The 5,818-nt window shown below is 44.9% G+C and overlaps 1 pseudogene; it reads left to right on the top strand.

Moving 5' to 3' along the window:
• The first annotated feature begins 2,182 nt into the window (after nt 1-2,182).
• Nucleotides 2,183-4,759, top strand: Tpgs2-ps1 (tubulin polyglutamylase complex subunit 2, pseudogene 1; annotated as a pseudogene).
• The last annotated feature ends 1,059 nt before the right edge of the window (nt 4,760-5,818 follow it).

Below are 5,818 nucleotides of genomic sequence, written 5' to 3'. Positions count from 1 at the left end.
CCCTGCCATGTGCTGCCCTGCCATGTGCTGCCCTGCCATGTGCTGCCCTGCCTATCTTCTTTCATTTCTGGATATTTTTGTCAAGCACCGTTCTGCTCTTAGGCCCAGACATACAACTTGGAGTAGCATAAGGCCTGGCTCATGGTAACATCCAAGGAAACTCCAGCCCCACACACCTCCCACCCTATGCCTCCTGACTGTCTATCTTTCCCACCATCATAAGCCAGAACCGTGAGTGTGGATTTTCAGACCAAAGTCAACCTGGTTATTTGCCTTGGAAAGGTTTAAAACAAAACAAAACAAAAACAAGAAGACAGAGGCCGGTGAAGCAGAAATAAATGCTTGAACACTGTGACCCAGCATCAACCACAAATTGTGTCCCTCTCCAACAGCTCAGAGCATGGTGATAAGCCCTGGCCAGCAGTCCAGGGCTCCTCTCTTAAGAGACACTTCTCCTGAGAGCACCTGGTGCTTTCCTGTAAATTGTCTTGTATCAGAAGTACCTCAAGGGCTGGAGAGATGGGTCAGTGGTTAAGAGCACTGACTGCTCTTCCAGAGGTCCTGAGTTCAAATCCCAGCAACCACATGGTGGCTCACAACCATCTGTAATGGGATCTGATGCCCTCTTCTGGTGTGTCTGAAGACAGCGACAGTGTACTTACATATATAAAATAAATAAATCTTTAAAAAAAAAAAAAAAAAGAAGAAGCCCCTCAAGACACTGAGCCCAAACAGAAAGCTTCAAGTCTTCATTATCACTTCCCCAAAGACTTAGCTCCCAAGCCAACTGCCCCCCCAATCTAAACGTTCTCTGAAGTGTGCATCCAGTTGTTGATTTTTTTTCTTTTTTTGCCAAGCTCAACTGGTGCAAAGTAGACCTTCTAAGACGGCCCATTCTAGGAGTCGTCCCACACAACCGAGTCTGTTTGCAATGCCTCTCCACTGTGTTAGGTAGTGGGCGCTTTACTAAAATAGTAGTGACCACCATTACTATCAAATAATTAAAGTGCGCTTATATACTTCTAACCATGGAGTGCACACAGCATTGTGTTTGGTTTTTCAGTTTCCATCCTATTCGAGCTCTGATTCTACATGTTCTTCTATTTAAACTCTTTTACACGGGATTAGACACATCTCCATGATGGTTCCAATCTCCCAACAGCTACTGCAGCCGTCTCGAGCAGGTGGTTCACTTCTTTGGACATTGGATAAATATGTATGACTCTTGTAGCCCCTGGGCTAGGGGCTGGGAATACACCAGTTCACAGACCCTGCCCTCCAGAGACATTGAAGAGACTAAATGTCACTACATCCTGTGAGGAGAGCCGCACTCAGACTGTAGCAGACACAGGCAGACCCTTGGGAATGGACAGCCAGAAGCAGGAAGAGGACGTCCTTAAAGACGGAGTTGGTAGAGTTTTGGGGGAAAGAATGGCCATTTCAGACAAAAGAAACCCTGCATGCAATGACATCTCCTGGCTTTGGAAAGTTCCAGATGAAACAGAAAAACCAAAAAAAACAAAAAAAAAAAAACAAAAAAAAAAAACAAGGAGGAAGTTACAAAGAGAGAGGAGCTGTGTGATGTCACAATAATGCTCTAGGCTGGGGGTCAGCAATTGCTATCTGCAAAGGACAAGACAGTAAATCTTTTAGGCAGTGCCAGCCATATGTTCTCCGTCTACAGTACTTGCATTCTGCCATTGTAGCACAAAAACAACCCTCACAGACAATGTATAAATGAATGGGTGTGGCTATTGTGCCAATAATACGTTTTTGGGAGGCACTTAAATTGTAATTTTCGTGTAATTTTCATGTAATAAGATTTTTTTAACGCTTAAAAAATCTAAAACACACTTTTATGACATGGAGTCATTAAATAAAAACAAAAAACAAATGGACAGCAGGCTGGACTGGAACCAACAAACTAAAGTTTGCAGGCGTCTGCCCTGGGCTGGTAATTCGCAAGCTCATTGCAGATTAGAATCACCTGGCGATCGATCGTTGTAACCCTCCTAGGCCTAGCTTACAGTGAACAAAAGCACATAATGGTGTCTGACTATGGGAGCCAGGCAGCTATGTGTTTTAAAATGCCAGATGACCAAGGGCTAGGATTTCAAACTCTGGAAACCATGAGTCTAGGCTAAAGGAGCCACTGAAGGTGATTGTTGACTTTAATAGCATAATGGCTCACAATGGATCGTAAGGGGAACACTCTGAAATGTTGGTAAGATATGCAACAGACGGGAAAGCATGGTCACTGTGTACAGTGTTCCTCAAAAGAGCAGGCTATGAATTATATATTATGGTCCCATATGTGTGCATAGAAATACATACATTCAACAATAACAACTGGGAGAGAAGGGGCTACCAATTAGAGAGTGAGGGAGAACGCAGAAGAAGTTAAAAAGGTCTCGTGAGGGCTGGAGGTAGGAAAGACAAGGGATAAAGTAATGGAATTATATTTGAATTAAAAATGTATGAAATTTTTCCATCTTTATTAAATTGGGTATTTCTTATTTACATTTCAAATGTTATTATCTTTCCAGGTTTCCAGGCCAATATCCCCCTAACCCCTCCCCCTCCCCTTCTATATGGATGTTCCCCTCCCCACCCTCCCCCCATTACCACCCTCCCCCCAAAAATCCCATTCACTGGGGGTTCAGTCTTAGCAGGACCCAGGGCTTCCCCTTCCACTGGTGCTCTTACTAGGATATTCATTGCTATCTATGAGGTCAGAGTCCAGGGTCAGTCCATGTATAGTCTTTAGGTAGTGGCTTAGTCCCTGGAAGCTCTGGTTGGTTGGTTGGCATTGTTGTTCATATGGGGTCTCAAGCCCCTTCAGTTCTTTCAGTCCTTTCTCTGATTCCTTCAACAGGGGTCCCGTTCTCAGTTCAGAGGTTTGCTGCTGGCATTGGCCTATGTATTTACTGTATTCTGGCTGTGTCTCTCAGGAGAGATCTACATCCGGTTCCTGTCAGCCTGCACTTCTTTGCTTCATCCATCTTATCTAGTTTGGTGGCTGTATATGTATGGGCCACATGTGGGGCAGGTTCTGAATGGGTGTTCCTTCAGCCTCTGTTCTAAACTTTGCCTCCCTATTCCCTGCCAAGGGTATTCTTGTTCCCCCTTTTAAGGAGTGAAGCATTCGCATTTTGGTCATCCTTCTTGAGTTTCATGTCTTCTATGCATCTAGGGTAATTCAAGCATTTGGGCTAATAGCCACTTATCAATGAGTGCATACCATGTGTGTTTTTCTGTGATTGGGTTACCTCACTCCGGGTGATATTTTTTTAAATGAATAAACTTTGTTAGAAAAATAGAAATAGGAACAGAAAAGCTTAGAAGGCAATAATAAGAGGTAAACTTTATTTCAAAGTGGTAAAAGTATAAGTGACATAATATATCATTATATAATATAATACTTTTTCTCTTTTATTATTTACTTTCATCTTGCAAAAAAAAAAAATGTTTTTTCCTCCCAATGTTACATATAAGATCATGGCCTTGCACATGAAGCACTCTTTTTTTTTTTCTTTTTTTCAGAGCTGGGGACCGAACCCAGGGCCTTGCGCTCGATAGGCAAGCACTCTACCGCTGAGCTAAATCCCCAAGCCCCATGAAGCACTCTTAACACTGAGCCAAACCCTCAGACCTTGGTGTCTAGAGACAGGATCTTAGGGTTTGGGTCAGACTGGCCTTGAATTCACTAACTGGTCCTGTCTGATCTCCAACTTTCAGTCCTCTGCCTCCTAAAGAGGTGCGCTGCAACATGACTATCCCATTTACCCGGATGTTTCTTAAAAAAAAAAAAAAAATATATATATATATATATATATATTCATAAGAAAGCAAATGGCTCTATAAACAAAAACATCAAAAAAAAAAATAAGAAGGGCTGCCACTGCTGCCCCCGCCCCCAGCGCATGTGTGCCCGCTTGCCATAGAGAGAGGAAGCACGGCCTCCACAGCAAACCGCACCTTGAGAAGTTGACCCTAGGTGTAACTCACATCCTGGAATCTTCCCCAGGAGTGACAGAGCTGAGCATAATAGGAAAGCTGCCTACCGAACGTCACGTGATTTCTTCACGGGAACAGGATGTGAGAAACTTCTGCTTGAGGACCAATGGTTTCCACATGACCCGGAGTGTGAGGTTAGAGGACCACATTATTCATTCCACTGGGGAGCATGGCGACTAAGGGCATTTCAATGCTTGACTCAGTCTTCCGTGTACTCTCTTCCTAACGCACCAACTCTGGCAGACCTAGACTACGACAATACTCACGAAGGCAACGAGGACCTCCAGCTAGAGAAGCCTCACTTTGACAGTCGCAGTGCGATATTTGAGCTGGATTTATGCAATGCGGATGGGAAAGTTTGCCTCATCTAGAAAAATGGGAAACCTGGATTAGCTCATGACACTGAGATATGGTTCCTGGAAAGAGCATTATACTGGCATTTTCTCACAGATACCTTTACCGCCTGCTCATCACCGGCCCGGGCCTGCCCCAGTGGCGATATGCCTTTACCAGTTATGGCATTAGCTCACAGGCCACCTACAACACAAGCCTGCTCACAGAAGAGCTCGATACCTTTGTGAACAAACCGGACCCCAGCAAAGTGTTCTAGAGCAAGAACAAGATTTTAATCCTCCAAAAGAAAGGGGCTGCGCAGCCTGCCAGTGACCAGAAAGGGCCCGGGCCCTTAGCTCCTCCTACCGCTAAACCTTCCACAAGCTCTGGAAACCCTGTCCGAAAATAAGCATTCTATCACCTCACATCAGTAATATCCAGGCACAGATGGCCCTGTGGTGGCCCCATCCTCAAACAGGTGTTGGCATTCTTCTGAGTGGCCAAAGCCTTTGCTCCCACTGCCATTAGCCAGGTGTTGGGACAATGACACTGAATTCTCCCCCAGAAGTCCCTTCCTCTGTAGGTTGTGCCAACCTCATCTCCAAAACCGACGAAGACTTTCAGATGTACCCAGAGCGTTCTTACGTCTGTGCCCAATCCTTAACTTCTTAGCAGTAATCAGAGAGGTCACCCTCCCAAATAAACCCGTGGTTTGACTCATGGAGCATCCATAACGACTAGTCACGTGACCATCTTGGTTACGAAAATTGCATACCTTCTATTGCATTAGACACACTTCAGGTGTGAGAGTAGACAGTAGATTCCATATTGGACGGCACTGAAAGGGGGACATTTCTGTCATAGAAGCACCTCGGCCGGAACTGCACGTGAACACTTTCATACTGTTCTGCAGATACGATAATGTGCGATAACGTGAATGCCTTAGCTTCATGGACTTTATGTTTTGAGGAAACACTTTGAAAGACACGGTCTTCTGTTCTCTACAACCTATAGCACACATCTATACCACACATCTCACTCGAGTCATTTCTTTCTCTCTCTTTTTTTTTTTTAATGAAATTGAGTGTTTCTTATTTACATTTCGAGTGTAATTCCCTTTCCCGGTTTCCGGGCAAACATCCCCCTAATCCCTCCCCCTCCCCTTCTATATGGGTGTTCCCCTCCCCATCCTCCCCTCATTGCCGCCCTCCCCCCAACAATCACGTTCACTGGGGATTCAGTCTTAGCAGGACCAAGGGCTTCCCCTTCCACTGGTGCTCTTACTAGGATATTAAATGCTACCTATGAGGTCAGAGTCCAGGGTCAGTCCATGTATAGTCTTTAGGTAGTGGCTTAGTCCCTGGAAGCTCTGGTTGCTTGGCATTGTTGTTCATAAGGGGTCTCAAGCTCCTTCAAGCTCTTCGAGTTCTTTCTCTGATTCCTTCAACAGGGGTCCCGTTCTCATTTC

The sequence above is a fragment of the Rattus norvegicus genome, chromosome 7, assembly GCF_036323735.1.
Source record: "Rattus norvegicus strain BN/NHsdMcwi chromosome 7, GRCr8, whole genome shotgun sequence".
Classification (NCBI taxonomy): domain Eukaryota; kingdom Metazoa; phylum Chordata; class Mammalia; order Rodentia; family Muridae; genus Rattus; species Rattus norvegicus.
Note: the sequence above shows the minus strand (reverse complement) of the source record. Positions and strands in the feature narration are given on the sequence as shown.